This window comes from Giraffa tippelskirchi, chromosome 7, assembly GCF_054371585.1.
Source record: "Giraffa tippelskirchi isolate mGirTip1 chromosome 7, T2T-mGirTip1v1.2.pri, whole genome shotgun sequence".
Taxonomy (NCBI): Eukaryota; Metazoa; Chordata; class Mammalia; order Artiodactyla; family Giraffidae; genus Giraffa; species Giraffa tippelskirchi.
This window is the reverse complement of record NC_137281.1, coordinates 101,387,909-101,406,611: the sequence shown is the minus strand read 5'-3', so window position 1 is coordinate 101,406,611 and position 18,703 is coordinate 101,387,909. Positions and strand designations below refer to the sequence as shown.

Below are 18,703 nucleotides of genomic sequence, written 5' to 3'. Positions count from 1 at the left end.
TCCACCTGCTAACCAGGAAACAGGTCCTCACCACACATTGGATCTGCTGAAACCTTAATCTTAGACTTCCCAGCATCCAGAACTGTGAGAAGTCAATGTAAATTGTGTAAGCTGCTCAGTCCATAGTATACCTGTTATAGAAACCTGAACTAAGACAACAGTGGTAAACAGTCATGCTCTAGAGCACCTAACAGAGAGCACAGAACAGTCCCTGAATGAATCATTAAACACAAAAAGAATACCATTCTCTAGACACCGCTTCACTCATACAGTTCCCTTATTGGAAATTCTATTCTGTCTCATTCTCACTTCATATTCAGCTGAAAGCAGGCCCTCCTTTCACAGTCTATCTCAAACCTACCTCAACCCTCCTCCCTTACTCCAATAACTTCTTACTAGTAATTTTTCTATGACTTATGAAACTAATTTGTATGCTATGGTCTGAATGTTGGTATCACTCCCTGCCCCCAAATTCATATATTAAAATCATAATTGCTAGAGATGATGGCATTAGGATGTGGGTTTAGGGGAGGTGATCAAGTCATAAAAGTGGAGCCCTCATGAGTAGGATTTTGTTGCTATTTAGTCATTAAGTTGTGTCCAACTCTTTTGCTACCCCATGGACTATATAGCCCACCAGGGTCCTCTGTCCATGGGATCTCCCAGGCAAGGATACTGGAGGGGGTTGCCATTTCCTTCTCCAGGAGGCCTTCCTGACCCAGGGATCAAATCCATGCTTCATGCATGGCAGCAGGTTCTTTAACACTGAGCTACCTAGGAAGCTCCATAAGTAGGATTAAAGCCTCATAAAAGAGGTTCTGGAGAGATTTCTAGCCCCTTCTGCCATGAGAGAGTACAATGAGATGTCTATGGCCTAGAAGAGAGCCCTCATTCAACCATACTGGCACCCTAATCTCAGGCTTCCAGCCTCCGAAAATCTGCAAAATAAATTTCTGCTGTTTAAACTACTCTATCAGTGATATTTTGTTACAATGGCCTGAATGGGCTAAGACACTTGTATCTCATGTGTTTATGCATATGTCTAAACAGATGTGAGAAGATGAAGATTATGTTTGTTTCTGTTTTCAATCCTGAACCCTCCAAAACAATCTGGCACAATGCATTGCCTCAAACAAGTGTTCAGTAAGTCTTTGTTGAATTAATTTTTAAGATTATCAGAATAAAGCTACTAGGTTTTTATACTTTGCAAGTGGGAGGATGAGCCTGGAGCTTCATAACGTGACTTTGGTAGTGTCTTCTTCCCTGGTCAAAAAGAGTATTCCATCAGATTTTATTTTCCATGTGAAGGCATTAATTGAAATGCAGACCTCCAGAAGGACTGGCTGAACCATGCTGAGCTTCAGTCATGCACAGAGAAATAACTACTTACTGTAAGACATCTACTTAGTTTCCCAGTACATATACAGGCTTCCCTTGTGGCTCAGCTGATAAAGAATCCTCCTGGGTTTGATCCCTGGGTTGGGAAGATCATCCCCTGGAGAAGGGAAAGGCTATCCACTCCAGCATTCTGGCCTAGAGAACTCCATGGACTGTATAGTCCATGGGGTCACAAAGAGTCGGACACGACTGACCAACTTTCACTTCACTTCACTTCACTTCACTTCACTTCCAGTATCTATAAGCCTTTTCACTGTGCACAAAGAACTAAAAGCTGCTGAGCATAAAAACATTCTTTATCTAAGCAACACCAGTGCCACCTGCAGGAAAAGCTCAAGCAGCAGTTGTCTTTTTACTCATGTATTTCTCTTTAGTACCATCAGAAGGCTTTGCCATAGTCTTACTTGATGAAAAACACTACAGGGCTCACTTCCTATCAAAGATTTCCATCCATTCTCCTTAGTAGATGAAACTAGTACTTTTAAAATATAAGAAACCATACCACAGCTGAACCAGGTAAATTTTAGTGTGCAGAAAGGTCATTGGAATATGATTTAAGAAATAAACAAAAGCTGGGAAGTAGATGGAAGCCCTTTCTTATGCTAGCCTGAAGAGTGCTCGTGTTCGTTATCAGAAATTTCTGAATCTTTCTTAGAAATCTCAGTGTAGCTTTATCAGATTGAAAGATCCAAAAGCAAGGGATCTGAGAAAATGTCATTTCTCTTATAACTATTTTTTAAAAGAGCTTTTTATTCTGTAAGTTTGTTCTAACCTAAATTCACATGGGATTTCTGGTATACACAATAGTGTTTTAGCCTTCTTTTTTGCTTATATCTTTCCAAGCTCCAGTTACCCAAATTCTGGGTTCTGTATAACCCTTACCAAAAAAAAAAAAAAAATCCATTAACACTTACTTCTGGATATAACTACTTCTAATCCTTGACAGTTTTTGTAACAGATCAAGAAAGTCAATATCTCATTCACAGTATCTCAATTCTGTAATTATAGTTAACAAGGAAAAAATATTGGAATAAGAAAACCAGTATTACAGATGGATAGCAGTGGTCAGGGAAACCGCTTAACTAATAAATATTTTGGCACAAGACTTTGTAGGGTTATAAACTCTCTTCTTCAGTCAGTTCCCCAAATAACAGTGGGAATGAACCAATATTCTCAGAGTGATAAGCAAAAGGAGCAAAATTACTGTCTAAAACAAAATCGATAACACTGAAAAAATGAAAACAAACATTTTGTCCACATAAGTACTAACATTAGAATCATCACAAGGTAGACCCTGCATTCACAGAGAAGAAAAAAAAATTCTATTGAGATAACACAGATTTCTAAAGGTAAACATGATTTTCCAAAGCATGAATTAAAATATTGAACTAATAATTTATCATGAATAACACATCATTTCACTTGCTTAAATAAACTGGGTTTCTAAGCTCCCTATAAACTAAATAACAATTAGTGATCTCTAGCTACCTATCATTCTAATAGAATCTCCCTATGATAGCAAAGCTTCCTAAGTGGCTCAGTGGTAAAGAATCTCACCTGCAAAAGCAGAAGATACAGGAGACATGGGTTCCATCCCTAGGTTGGGAAGATCCCCTGAAGAAAGGAATGGCAAGCCACTCCAGTATTCTTGCCTGGAAAATCCCATGGACAAAGGAACCTGGCGAGCTACGTCCATGGGGTGTCAAAGAGTTGGACACAACTGAGCAACTACGCACACACACACACAAAATAGTAAAAGCAAATTGCATTCCTTTATCTAGAAATAATCCAATAATGCCACATTTCATTTCTTTTACAGTCTTTGTTTGTTTTACAGTGGATAATCACAATTGTGTGTCTCAGTCTAATGGTGTCCTCAAATTGTGACCTTTAAGGGGAAAATTAGTTAAGTTTTACTGTGTCCAAGGCTTGTCAAATCCCCAACTGGGTGCAAGGTTAGCACTATTTCCCACTTTTTCTTCCTCATATTTTCTGCCGCTGTTGTTAAAGAGGTCTCTCAACTGGGCTTATACAACATGAATTATTACCACTGAACACAGAACAGAAAATTATTTCTAAGTGTTATTGATAAATGCTGAAAAATTCTATCTTTTCAACAAGCCTCTCTCATCAGTCTGCCTAAAAATATAACCAGAAAGCAGATGTCCAACAATTACCATGAGAAAATAATTTTAAAGATCTGAAATGCTATTTAACAATCACTATGTTAGCATAGCTATGAAACTATATGCAGAGTCTTGAAAACCAACAAGATTGAACTGAGATGAACATCAAGCTTAAATGTATAATATAGGACAATAATCATGATCATACAGGTACTACTGATAATTGCTAGTATAAGCCTATATATTTCAGATGTAATAATAAAAGGAGTCACCTATTTTATTTTTTCTCTTTTTTTCTAAGTTACATTATTTTAATGAAAAGATTCATTAGGTTGGTAAAAGGTAAGTGCAGTGGAAATAAATTAATGAAGATAACATTTTGGTAAAAATTTGCGGGAAGAAAGAAGTAAAAAGTATTGCAATGATATTGTAATATTCTTGAGTCAACTCTAAAATGTGCTTCTGAGATAGTTTGCAAAATAGGCACAGTCATGATAAAGACGTTGTCTCTCATTTAGTAAAAACAAAACATATGACAATTCTTCATAGTTTGGACACGGAGAAGATCAGGGAAACACCTAGGAACTTAAGACTATAAAAAGAATTGGTTAGTGAAGCAAAAGTGCTTGCAATCAGGATTCATGCATCCTGTTACTCAAAGGCTTACAACAACCATCAAGGAAACAGTTGAGCCAGATGGCTTGATATAAGTCTAAACTGTAGTAAGACAAGAACTTGAAAGTTTGGAGAAAATACTCATGATTCTATGGCATATAATTCTAAAAGGGAAAATAGAGATCAAAGGGACTAAAACCTCCACAAGACATAATTCTATTTATCCAATTACACATTATCTTCATGAGGAGAGAAGACAATGAAGCAGCAAAATGAAGAAACAAGATTGCTGCTGCTGCTGTTGTTGTTGCCTGGTCACTGAGTTATGTCCGCCTCTTTGCAACCCCATGGACTGCAACATGCCAGTCTTCCCCGTCCTTCGCTATCTCCTGGAGCTTGCTCAAATTCATGCCCATTGAGTCTGTGATGGTGATGCCATCTGCCCATCTTGTACTCTGTCACACCTTCTCCTCTTGCTTTCAATCTTTGCCAGCATCAGGGTCTTTTCTACTGAGTTGGCTCTTAGTATCAAGTGGCCAAAGTATTGGAGCTTCAGTTTCAGCATCAGTCCTTCTAATGAATATTCAGAGCTGATTCCCTTTAGGATTGACTGGTTTGATCTTCTTGCAGTAAAGTGACTCTCAAGAGTCTTCTCCAACACCACAGTTCAAAAGCATCTATTCTTCAGCACTCAGCCTTCTTTATGGTCCAACTCTCATATCCATACCCAACTACTGGAAAACCATAGCTTTAACTAGACGAACATTTGTCAGCAAAGTAATGTCTCTGCTTTTTAATATGCTGTCTAGGTTTGTCATAGCTTTTCTTCCAAGAAGCAAGGGTCTTTTAATTTCATGGCTGCAGTCACCATCTGCAGTGATTTTAGAGCCCAAGAAAATAAAGTCTGACACTGTTTCCATTGTTTCCCCATCCATTTGCCATGAAGTGATGGGACCAGATGCCATGATCTTAGTTTTCTGAATGATGAGTTTTAAGCCAGCTTTTTCACTTTCCTCTTTCACCTTCATCAAGAGGCTCTTTAGTTCCTCTTCACTTTCTGCCATAAGGGTGGTGTCATCTACATATCTGAGGTTACTGATATTTCTCCCAGCAATCCTGATTCCAGCTTGTGCTTCATCCAGTCCAGCACTTCCTATGATGTACTCTGCATGTAAGTTAAATAAGCAGGGTAACAATATACAGCCTTGACATACTGCTTTCCTAATTTTGAACCAGTCCATTGTTCCATGTCCAGTTCTAACTGCTGCTTCTTGACCTGCATACAGATTTTGCAGGAGGCAGGTAAAGTGATCTGTTATTCCCATCTCTTTAAGAATTTTCCACAGTTTGCTGTGATCCATAGCTTTAGCGTTTTGTACAGTATGAAAAGGCAAAAAGAAACACAATTGTCCAAGCAGTTCATACACTAGCTAAGACAATGGCATCTGATTTTAAAGACGATGTGCCAAAAATGTAAAGATTGTGCCAGAAATGTCAAGAAACACATAACCACCTTAGGTGAATATGAGAGTTGTACAGTGCTTTGTTTAATATAAAGACTAGCAAAAGTCCAAATTATAAAAGATGTAAATAAACCTTGGCTGAAAGGAGTATGAGAGCCCCAAAACCCTATTCATTTCTTTCACTGTTGCATGAAAATGCTCTTGGAGCACTGTGTGAAACTGTACACCTCAATCAATGTCCAAGTTGCTCCATATGTATTTTTAAAAACATCTTTTTGCATTCCCTGTCTATATTTTAGCTCCATCTCTCACTTCCTACCACACATACATGAAACATACACACATATAATCATCACACTATCAAGCTGATTTTTTGCTTTTATGCAAGCCGTGAAAGTAAAAGTGTGAGTCACACAGTTGTGTCCAGCTGTTTGCAATCATTATGGACTGTAGCCCACCAAGCTTCTCTGTTCATGGAATTCTCCAGGCACGAATACTGGAGTGAGTAGCCATTCCTTTCTCCAGGGGATCTTCCCCTCTGCCCAAAATATTTTTTCCCCAAAGAGCTTATTGAAGACCCAACTCTGTTGTCATGTGCTCAGCAAACATTCCCTATCCATTCTCCTCCAGGAGAGGTGAGAGAGATTTAAAAGGTACAAGTCCACCGCCATTACTTCTCACTGTCCTATCACGCAAAGCTACAAAAGACAATTAGGCCCAATCCAAAAGAAGCCACCCACTCCTCCAGAGATGCCTTTTTTCAGCTAGATTGCTACCAAAGCCCCATAACATCTCACTTGTTAGCATCAGCACTCTGGGTTCACAGGATCCTTAGTTCAGTTCAGTTCAGTCGCTCAGTCGTGTCCGACTCTTTGCGACCCCATGAATCGCAGCACGCCAGCCCTCTCTGTCCATCACAAACTCCCAGAGTTTACCCAAACTCACGTCCATCGAGTCGGTGATGCCATCCAGCCATCTCATCCTCTGTTGTCCCCTTCTCCTCCTGCCCCCAATCCTTCCCAGCATCAGGGTCTTTTCCAATGAGTCAGCTCTTCGCATCAGGTGGACAAAGTATTGGAGTTTCAGCTTCAACATCAGTCTTTCCAATGAACACCCAGGACTGATTTCCTTTAGGATAGACTGGTTGGATCTTCTTGCAGTCCAAGGGACTCTCAAGAGTCTTCTCCAACACCACAGTTCAAAAGCATCGATTCTTTGGCGCTCAGCTTTCTTCACCATCCAACTCGCACATCCATACATGACTACTGGAAAAACCACAGCCTTGACTAGACGGACCTCTGTTGGCAAAGTAATGTCTCTGCTTTTTAATATGCTATCTAGGTTGGTCATAGCTTTCCTTCCAAAGAGTAAGCATCTTTTAATTTCATGGCTGCAATCACCATCTGCAGTGATTTTGGAGCCCAAAAAAATAAAGTCTGACACTGTTTCCACTGTTTCCCCATCCATTTCCCATGAAGTGACGGGACCAGATGCCATGATCTTAGTTTTCTGAATGTTGAGCTTTAAGCCAACTTTTTCACTCTCCTCTTTCACTTTCATCAAGAGGCTTTTTATTTCCTCTTCACTTTCTGCCATAAGGGTGGTGTCATCTGCATATCTGAGGTTATTGATATTTCTCCCAGCAATCTTGATTCCAGCTTGTGCTTCTTCCAGCCCAGCGTTTCTCATGATGTACTCTGCATATAAGTTAAATAAGCAGGGTGACAATATACAGCCTTGACGTACTCCTTTTCCTATTTGGAACCAGTCTGTTGTTCCATGTCCAGTTCTAACTGTTGCTTCCTGACCTGCATACAAAGCTTAACTATATGCTGGGGGCAATGATTTTCAAAGTGTAGTCTCCGAACCACCAGCAACAGCATCACGCAGAAACTGATTGAAAAGGAAAACTCTCAGATATCACCCTAAACCTATTGGGGGCCCAAAACATATGTGTTTACTCCAGGAGTTTCGGATCATGCCAAAGTTTGAGAACCACCATGCTCAAGTAACTGGTTATGGTCACAAACATACTATATGAAACCAGTCCTCTTTCATAGATATTTAGTCCTTCTTGTTAGGCCTGACTCAAGGCCATTTTTTCAGCTCAATGTCCTGTCCTTACCATTGGACACTGACTGAAGCTATTCTGATAGTCTTCTATTCTAAATTCTGGAGAGAAAGGATGAGAAAAGTTTCTAATGCAAACGATTCCATCTTATTCCCTGGGACCATGCATTCTTCTCAAACCTGGGATTACAGAGAAAAGCACCTTGTTGAGCACCCTCCCTCCCCTGAAATTTATTGCAGTCTAATCCTAGGACAGGGACTGCAAATTGCCTCTAAACTTGCATAGAAGGCCAGGCAAGCAATGAAAATTCAGGCAAAATTATACCCTCAAACAAATTTTCCTTTTGCAATGGAAATACATGATTCCTGCTTATCCCCTAACTTTAAGAAAGCTTTGAATTGGGTAAAAACAGACAAGTCCAGTAGTCTGAGTCTATACATAAACTCTCCTTTTCCTACACATACCCCCACAAATACTATCAGCAACAAGTTAGTGATAATGGGGTTATTAAATCTTGTCAAAAAGTTTGTAAATATTTACATATTTTCCTCTTTCCCTTGTGTTTCCAAAACATGAATGTTCTACACACGTTGAATAATCAATTTATTGTATAATTTCCTAATAGTAATAACATAGTCAATATAACACTCATAAATGAAACTAAAAAGTACCTTACTTACTTAAATGTAAAGAAAGACAAACACAAGATTTGATCGTTACTTTCTCCAGACCTCATTAGCTGGAAAGATACACAAAATAGAAATAACAAGATACATTTGTTTTTTCAAAATTTCCATAGAAGATAGCTATTAAGAGTATACATTTTATAACTACCAAAATAGTTAATGTTGTTTGACCTTCATGTAAAATTTAGCAAGTGATAAATTTATTTAACCGGTAACTTTAAAGTACTAATATATTGCATGATGTTAGTAATTGCTAATGGTGATAAAACTTTAAGGCTAAGATTTTTAAGGATTAACTGTATACATAGCTAGGTTGTCCATCAAAGGAACCAATATACTGTTCAGTTGAGACCCTACTGCACTAAGCTCTTCCAGAACCATCCTACTATTTTATAGCTATACCTCTTCAAAGTAACAAATGAAGCTGGTTTTTTTAAGGATTTACTTTGTTTATGTGACCATTAGGGTAATTATAAACTATAATAAGCAAATATGTTAGTGTTCTTATTTGTAAAAACAATACTGTATTCACTTGCTAAATGAGAGCAATTAAGAGATTTTTTTTAAACTAAAGTCAGTTCAAGAAATCAAGGGAATGAAAAATGGTAATGTACCATTAAATGAAATTGAAAAATAATAAACAAAGTTCATCCTAATCAGTAATTTCCATTTCCTTCTTCATCAAAACTTTTGCCAAGGCAGTTAGTAATGAACAAAATTAATGAATTGCATTCTCTCTTCTAGGATATATGAAACGGTCAAAGGGTAGAAGCAAGAAAGAGAAAAATGGGATCTGAAAACTTTAAACCAGACCATACTCAGTGATTCAGAGTTGTTAACAAGTGGTACTTAAGTTTTCATTATCACTGAAGTTCTATAAAACAGATCCCGGTTTAAAATATCCCATAGCAGAGTATTTTTTGTCACAGAGTAATAAACTAAAGAGCATGCACTTTGGAGACAGACAGATCTATACATAAATTCCCACTATGTGACCTTGGCAATTTACTCAGAGCCTCTGAGCATCATCCTATTTACAAACTGTGCTCTACCTCACACGGACTGGTGCAAGGATGACATTAAATGAGACAAGTAACATACCTCATGTGACATCTGGCACCTAATAGGCATTCCATAATGATAAGTGCTTATGTAATTTTGAATAAAATATTTAACGATCCTTTCCACTCATACCTACTCTTTCATACTTCACGCCCAATCACACTTGCAAATAAAAAGATCTAAAGCTCTTTCATCTCTGTAATCTAGATTAATTGTAAAACAAAAGACCAAAAGCCGTCCACAGAAGCTAATGCATGCTGTGTGATCAAGTAGGAATAACTGGGATAATGGCTTTACTAGTCTTACCTTCTTATTTTCCTTATAATTTGACTAATGGCCTCTTAATAGTTATTAGAAATTTTCAAAAGACAGATTTTAACAGTGAGGCAGACTCTGTTCAAATAGGCCTAGCTATTCAGAATAATTAATTTTTTATAGCAGCCTGGTTACAGCTGGAAGTCTCTGCCAAGCTACCTGAAAACTGGCCAGGAAGTTAGCAGGTGAAGCGCTCCTTTTAGGTCACCAGTTAATATAGGTGTTTCGAGTTTCTGGAAGCTTTGTTCTCAGAGGAAAAAACATTTCAGTGAATCTGAGAAGGCATCGGGGCAGCCATAATGAGTCTGAAACCAGATGCCAGTCATCATTTTAGGCCAGCTGTTACCTCCTTTCAGTTTTGAACAAAGACCTACCCTCTGAGAGCACAGCTCTCCCCCGATCTCAGGACTACTATCCTAGAGAACCGTGCCAAGCAGGATTTAAACATCATACTGGACTGCAGCATAGCTGTGGTGGAATGAGTCTTAGATGAGATGAGAATTTGTCAAAATTGTGTGTGAAGAAGATAGGCCTAAAAGGTATAGCTGGTCGATGATAAAGTATTAAGTTTAGAGACATAGTAGTTTCAAATAAGACTCTCAGAACTTCAATTAAGTTTTATCCCCACCTGACAGCATGTTGGAATAGATATACCCAAGCTTTAAAATCAACCATGTGAGTTTGAGACTATACCCTCACTAGGTGATCTTGGGGAATTTATGTGACCCTTCTAAATTTCATGTTCCTTATCTATTAAATTAGTGGAAATAACAGCACCTATTTAATAGGATAACTGTGATGATTAACTGAGCTAATAATATAAGTTCTTAGCACCATGCCTGAAATGTAATAGGGCTCAATAAATGGTGGCTGCCATTATCATACAGAAGTTACACTGGCATAAACAGAACACCTAAATTGACTGTGACCTAAATAAGAAAAATAATTTATTTTTCATTCACATAAAAGAAGTCTGGAAATAGGAAGCCCAGGGCTCTTCCTACTTTTTGTTCTATCATCCTAGCAATTATTGTCCATCCTCAAGGGCACTTACTGGTCCAAAATGACTGATGAAGCTCCAGCCATCATAATATTTCCAACTTCCTGGAGATAAAAATAGAGAAAAAGGGGGAAAAATCTGTCCTAGCTATCTGATCACTTTTGAGACTCCTTTTCATTCTGTCAAAAATTTCCATCCAACTTCTACTTTCATCTCACAGGAAAGAACTGAGTCAAACCTTATTCCATAGGGAGGAGAAGAAATACAGTATTTCAGCCGTACAATTACATTTTGTATATATGCAGTGGAAATGTGGATTTGGGTGGGAAATCAGAAGACTCTGCCACAACATGCAACACTGCTTCTCATCTATCACTCTACTAAATCTACAATCTCTCTCTTTTACATGGAAAATGCCTGTACTAAAGTCTTAAAGTACAGACACTTTTTTTTTCCTCCTTCAAGAGTCCCTGTATTTAGTCATCATTTCTACAAGGGGTAGCTCAAAAATTTAAATCTCTAGACTTGCTGTAAGTCAGAAGTCAGCTGAAAGTCTCAAAACTTTTGAAACTAAATGATTTGTTCAAATCTTTAATCCACTTTCAAGATGCAAGCTTTCCCCAAGACTGTTGCCAACTACCGTGGTTTTCATTCTCCTGATTATGTTTGATTTTAAGCTCCTATTACCCTGAATATCCTGTGTTCTATATGCCAACCCAGTTGTAATGCACAGACTTTTTCTAGAATAAAAAAAAAAATATGAGAGAGACACATTCCCACAATACATTGTGAGTAAAATAGGATTGATTTGAAATACAAAGCAGAAACATAAACACGGCAACAATTTCAAAGGTAATATTTGACATTCATCTTCTTAAAATGTCCCTTATTCACTTCACAATGGAAAACCTTCATCAGTTATGTCTCCATACAGCCCCTTTCCTTATAGCTTTTGTTTCTACTCTCTTTTCTCCTCACACCTCTGCCCCTTTCATCTAAGGAGAAAAATTCATTCTTCCCATTTTCTCAGTTGAATTGTTGCCATAGCCCACCCCCCAACTGGTCTCTCTACTTCTGCTTTGCACTCCTGCTGTCAATTTTCAACATAGCAGTCAGAGGGATCCTTTGAAAATGGGTCATTTTTTGCCACTCCCCTGCTCAGAAGCTTTCAATAACTTTGCATCATACTCAGTGGAAAAGCCAAAAGTCCTTATGAGGTGTCCTACATCACCTGGTCCCCCTAGTAACTCTCAGACCTTTCTCCTATTAAGGCCCACCTTCTTTACCAGCTCCCACCACAAAAACCTCCTTGCTGTTCCAGAACACTCCTGCCACAGAGCCTTTTACTGTTCTGCCTAGAACATCCTTCTAGTTATTCCCCCCACTCCCATTTAGCTCATTGAAAACTTCCCAGACCCCATTTTTATAATAGTTAGTCATCACTTCTGAATTGCTCACTGACCTTTCCTGACCTGTTTTCTCTACATAGCACTATAACTTGCTCATTTGTTTAATATCTTTCTCTACCCACTAGAATATAAACCTCATGAGGGCAAGGAATGCGGTCTGTTTTGATCGCTGCTCTATCTTCACAATATCTGATATGTCATAAGTGCTCAGTAAATATCTGTTGTTGTTTAATCACTAAGTCATGTCCAACTCTTTTGCAACCCCATGGACTATAGCCCACCAAGCTCCTCTGTCCATGGGATTTCTTAGGCAAGGATATTGGAGGGGTTGCCCCTTCCTTTTCCAGGGGATCTTCCCAACCCAGGGATCAAACCCATGTCTCCTGCACTCCAGGCAGATTCTTTACCACTGAGCCACTGGGGAAGATCTAAAGCAAAGATAGAGGTACTGGGGATTGAACCCAGCATCAGGGAGTATAGTTGGCTGACAACCTCCATCTTCAGGATCCACCACAGCATTCACACCCACACCAAGGCCTTATCTCACTGGCTGTACCCTGTCAATGACCCTACACAGAAGGCATACTGGAGCTCCCAGTGGCCTGGCCAACACATGCTCAGAAATTCCTTATCATCTGAGCCTCTGTTTACCCAACTCTCCTCCTTTCCCCATCTCTTTTTACAGGTGTCACACCTGCATCTGTAGGTTACCTGTGGATTCCTAATCCCACTCTGTTTATCTTTTACACATTTTTCACTAATGTCTCTTGTACTTCAGATTCCTTCTTGGTAATTGCTTCTCAGAAAACCCAGTTAACATATCTTCTAGACATTTTCCCTTGGATATACTGTAGTCAGCTTAAACTCAGTGTGTTCAAAACCAAACTCAGGTTCTTGCAAAACACTGTGGGTCAAGTCAGAGTAATCTGGGGACTGAGATGGGTTGTAAGGAGGAGAAAATGGCACTGAAAATCACCTCTTGAGACTAAGTATAGCAGTTCCCCCAGGCCAGAGCACGTATACTAGGAGTGAAATACTCAAATGATCGAAGTACTCAAGTATGAAGAACATCTAGGTTTTGTATAAAAGGTTCCAAGTTTTGACCGGTCATTTTTAGAATATAATGGTTTTAAATAATTTTGATTCTGCAGCAAAGTCACTTTAGTCATGCCTGACTGACTCTGCGCAACCCTATGGACTGCTGCTCTATCTTCACAAAACGTGACATGTTGTAAGAGGTCAGTAAATATTTGTTGTTGTTGTTTAGTGGCTAAGTCATGTCAGACTCTTTTGTGACCCCACGGCTCCTCTGTTTATGGGATTCTTGAGGCAAGAATGTTGGAGTGGACTACCATGCACTCCTCCAGGGGATCTTCCTGACCCAAGGATCAAACCTACATCTCTTGTCTCCTGCATTGGCAGGCAGGTTCTTTACCACCAGTGCTACTTGGGAAGTCCTAAAAGTGAAAGTGTTAATCACTCAGTCGTATCTGACTCTGCAACCCCATGGAATGCAGCCCACCAAGCTCCTCTGTCCAAGGGACTTCCCAGGCAAAAAGACTGGAATGGGTTGCCACTCCCTTCTCCAGGGGATCTTCCCAATCCAGGGACTGAACCAGGTCTCTTTTATTGCAGGCAGATTCTTTCCTGTCTCAGCCACCAGGGGAGCCCTCTTGGATTCAGGGTGGGTCCTAAATCCAATACGAGTGTCAGTTATAAGAGGTAGAAATGGAGAAGACACAGAGACACAGGGGAGAAAGCCATAAGAAGATTAAGGCAGAGAGTGGAGTTATGTGGCTACTAACTAAGGAGGACAAAGAACTGCCAGCGTCACCAGAAGCCAGGAAACAGGCACGGAACAGATTTTCCCTTGGAGACTCCAAAAGGAACTGAAACCTTGCCAACATCTTGATTTCAGAATTTTGGCATACAGAACTGTCAGAGAATAAATTTTTGTTGCTTTAAAGCCACTCAGTTTGTGGTGATTTATTAAAGCAGCCCTAGAAAATAAATACAGATGCAAATGAAATATATGAAAAGCAGGCATATCAATTACTGACAGCAGTCACTCAGTTTTTCACTAAAATTTATTTTAATATCTTTTGAAAGAGATATAATAATGAAATTGGTGCTTTTGCTAGGGGTAGGGGGTCAGGCATTTTCCATTGCATCTTATGTAAAGAATGCAACCACTTCAGGAACATCATTTAGTTGCAAGCAACAGAATCAACTCAAGCTAGTGCAAACAAACCAGTTAAAAAAAAACCCAAAAAACTATTAAATTAGAGGCTGGAAAGTTTTTTTAATGTTTCAATACAATTTGGACACTGAAATTTGAATTTCACATAATTTTTATGTCACAAAATATTCTTTTGATTTTCTTCTGTTTTTTGAATTTTTTGATTGACATGTAGTTGATTTACAATATTAGTTTAGGTGTACAACATAGAGATTCAATATTATTATAGATTATACTCCATTTAATGTCATTTCAATTCAATGGCTATATTTCCTTGTGCTGGGCAACATATCCTTGTTCTTATTTACGTCATGCATAGTAGTTTGTATGCCTAAATCCCATACCCCTATCTTGCCCCTCACCCTTTCCTTCTCCCCACTGGTAACACTAGATTGTTCTGTATATCTGTAAATCCGTTTCTGTTTTGTTATATATATTTGTTTGTTTTATTTTTTAGTAGAGGGTGGGAGTTTTGAAGGGAGGTTACAAGGGTATCTCTGAGACTCAGAGGAAGGATTGAATAATAAGGATTCAGACTCATTAGCAGGTGTTCCTGGATTTTAACCACCAAATCAGAAGGTATTTGGTGCTTTATCCTGGACTGAAACATACTGTTTGGCAGTATTTCCGTTTTTAGAAAAACTGACAATTGAGGTCCAAATAATCAACCTTTAGGGAAAAGAATCTCAACTGGCAGTGTTATCTGAAAGAATTCAAAGCTTTCCTGAAAAAAATAACTTGACACTTACAGCGATTTGTAACTCTTGATTTAAATAGATCAAGAAGCAATCCCTTCATCCCAAACCCTTAAAAATGAGCACATTGTTGCTGTTGTGTTTCCTTTTCACCTCCATTGAAAAGAAAAGCATGATTTGAATGTTTAGACTTATTTGAATGAAAACGCAACCATGATTTTTGAATTCTAAGACACACCTAACTGGCTGCAGACTTAGGATAAACTACTTACTTTAAATTGCCTGTTTGAGGAAATTATCACACTTAACTTACTTTGAGATGCAGCCAGAAACAGGACATTTTCCAACAATATATTCTATTTGCCTTTGCAATTTGCTTTCTGCTCCATTCAAAATTCTTACTCAGGGATGAATTTGTGCAACTGGTTAGGTTTCCTGTTCTAGAGATTTAAGTGAAAATAAAACTTAGACCACAAGTGAAATCAATTTGATGGATTCCTTCAGACTATAGCTAAACCTAACCATCTTTATTTCGAAAACATTGGCCTATGGAGGAATAAAAAACTAACATTACAAATACAGGCTGGGAAATAAGACGTTTACTGAAAACTGAAAATATATAAGAAAAGGGTAAAAAAGATTCATTCTATAAGGTTTTGAAAACTTGTTTAAATAGAAGAGCTTTTTAATATTATGCAGATACATTTCTTATAATACTCTAGAAATAGAATAATTACATTTTTACAGCCAGAAGTTAATAGGTATATAGACATACACAGAAACAAAATGACCTCTATTCTCTAGATGCTATTGTCATAAATTAACACAACACACCCCTCAAATATAGTCATCTTCCTTTACCCAATTTCTAACATAAAACTATTGTCTTTGGATGTTAATGATACCATATTTTTTTTTCAGTTGCAAATAGCAGAGACTCAACTCAAACTGGCCTAGATCTTTTCCTCTTCCAGTGCTCCTTTATATTGGCTTCATTTTATGAACACTCTCCCTCCACATGAAAGCAAAGATAGCTCCCAAATAACCCTGGATTATATGATTTTAGAATAGGGTGCTTCTTTTCTGACAGTTCTAGAAAAATACCAAGAGGAGACATTATTCTGGTCCTGAGCCCATGGATAAGCCAATAACTCAAGCTAAAGGGATGAATACCTTGGCAAGTCTGAGTCATAGGCCAATTCCCAGAACATGGGTGAGATCAGCTCCATGAGCTATACATGGAGGAAAGGTGTTTTTGAAAGGAAAGAAAGGGCTTTTCATCCAAGGAAAAGACAGAAGACTGGCTGCTGGGTTTTATCAGTCCCAAAAAAGAAACAAATGCAACACTCAATTTAGGATAATCTGAGAAAATTTATTTTTGAAGGGACAAATTACAAAGGGATAAATGGGGTATAGAAGAGCCACAAAAGATAGTCTAGTAACTAGGAAGAGCTGTCCAAAGGGATAAAGAAAAGGAGCAGTTACTAAAAACAAAAAGTAAAGAATCCTGTAGGAAAAAATAAACCTTCTCTCCCTCCAATCTCTTTCCAGGACTCCCCACTGACTAAACTAAACCAAAAACAGAGGAAATGGAAGCCCATCGACATAAGCCTTAAAAGACATCCCAAGGCAGACAGTAGGGTAGGTAAGGGCAGAGAATGGATTTGCAGTGGCAAATGGAAATTATGTAACACACTGAGCAAGAGAGTGAATGTACATTATACACCATAATCTCTGGATGTTCATCCTTTCATTCAACAAACAATAGTTGAGTTCCTCTATTTCATACAAACATGGTCACAATGAAGGACAGAAACGGTATGGACCTAACAGAAGCAGAAGATGTTAAGAAGATGTGGCAAGAATACACAGAAGAACTATACAAAAAAGAACTAAATGACCCAGATAACCACAATGGTATGATCACTCACCTAGAGTCACACATTCTGGAATGTAAAATCAAGCGGGCCCTGGGAAGCATCACTATGAAAAAATTCTCCAAGCTAGGCTTCAGTAATACATGAACCAAGAACTTTCAGATGTTCAAGCTGAATTTAGAACAGGCAGAGGAACCAGAGATCAAGTTGCCAACATCCACTGGATCATAGAAAAAGCAAGAAAATTCCAGGAAAACATCTACTTACACTTTATTGGCTATGCCAAAGCCTTTGACTGTGAGGATCACAACAAACTGGAAAATTCTTAAAGAGAAGGGAATACCAGATCACCTTACCAGCCTCCTGAGAAATCTGTATGCAGGTCAGGAAGCAACAGTTAGAACTGGACATGGAACAACAGACTGGTTCCAAATTGGGAAAGGAGTATGTCTAGGCTGTATATTGTTACCCTGCTTATTTAACTTATATGCAGAGTACATCATGTGAAATGCCAGGCTGGATGAAGCACAAGCGAGAATCAAGATTGCTGGGAGAAATATCAATAACCTTAGATATGCAGATGACACCACCCTTATCGCAGAAAGAGAAGAGGAACTAAATAGCCTCGTGATGAAAGTGAAAGAGGAAAGTGAAAAAGCTGGCTTAAAACTCAACATTCAGAAAACTAAGATCATGGCATCTGGTCCCATCATTTCATGGCAAATAGATGGGGAAACAATAGAAACAGTGACAGACTTTATTTTGGGGGGCTCCAATATCACTGCAGATGGTAACTGCAGCCATGAAATTAAAAGATGCTTGCTCCTTGGAAGAAAAACTATGATCAACTTAGACAGTATGATAAAAAACAGAGACATTACTTTGCCAACAAAGATCTGTCTAGTCAAAGCTATGGTTTTTCCAGTAGTCATGTACGAATGTGAGAGTTGGACCATAAAGAAAGCTGAGTGCCAAAGAATTGATGCTTTTGAACTGTGGAGTTGGAGAGGACTCTTGAGAGTCCCTTGGACTGCAAGAAAATCAAACCAGTCAATCCTAGAGGTGATCAGTCCTGAATATTCATTGGAAGGATTGATGCTGAAGCTGAAACTCCAATACGTTGGCCACCTGATGCAAAGAACTGACTCAGAAAAGACCCTGATGCCAGGAAAGATTGAAGGCAAGGGGAGAAGGGGACGACAGAGGATAAGATGGTTGGATGGCATCACCAACTCTATGGACATGAGTTTGAGCAAGCTCCAGGAGTTGGTGATAGACAGGGAAGCCTGGTGTGCTGCAGTCCATGGGGTCACAAAGAGTTGGACACTACTGAGCAACTGAACTGAACTGGTGTATAAGACACATTTCTAAGCAGGGAAAACACAAAAAGGAATGAGACACAGTTTCTGCTCTTGAAAAGTTCACAGTCAAGAAAAAGGAGATTTTTACTTTTTTTAAGTGTGATAAACACATTATACCTCCAATAATTTAATTCTAGAACAGTTTTTCAATGATTTTTTTATATATTCTTCCTATGGATTTTGACAAGTAAATGTTTTTCCATATAGGAAATTACCTACACTCACTCATGCTCACAGACACAGAGCTCTTACTTTGTTGTTGTTGATGATTTTTAGAGCAAACAGGTTTTTTCTAGGTCTAAGAAAAGGTACAAGTACACAGTGCAGGAGGAGCATGGAGAAAAGAACTATTTTTAATGGTGCAATAAGGGAAGGAGGTACTAGGG

At 38.6% G+C, this 18,703-nt stretch overlaps 1 long non-coding RNA gene across 1 annotated transcript in view; it reads left to right on the top strand.

Moving 5' to 3' along the window:
- The window catches only part of LOC145514134 (uncharacterized), a 36,402-nt gene extending 22,287 nt beyond the window's left edge, over positions 1–14,115 (top strand). Inside the window, exons 4-6 of the long non-coding RNA XR_014059858.1 lie at positions 1,051–1,143; positions 13,297–13,383; positions 13,781–14,115. This is a non-coding gene — a long non-coding RNA (uncharacterized LOC145514134). The remainder of the gene's footprint in view (positions 1–1,050; positions 1,144–13,296; positions 13,384–13,780) is intronic.
- Positions 14,116–18,703: the final 4,588 nt, after the last annotated feature.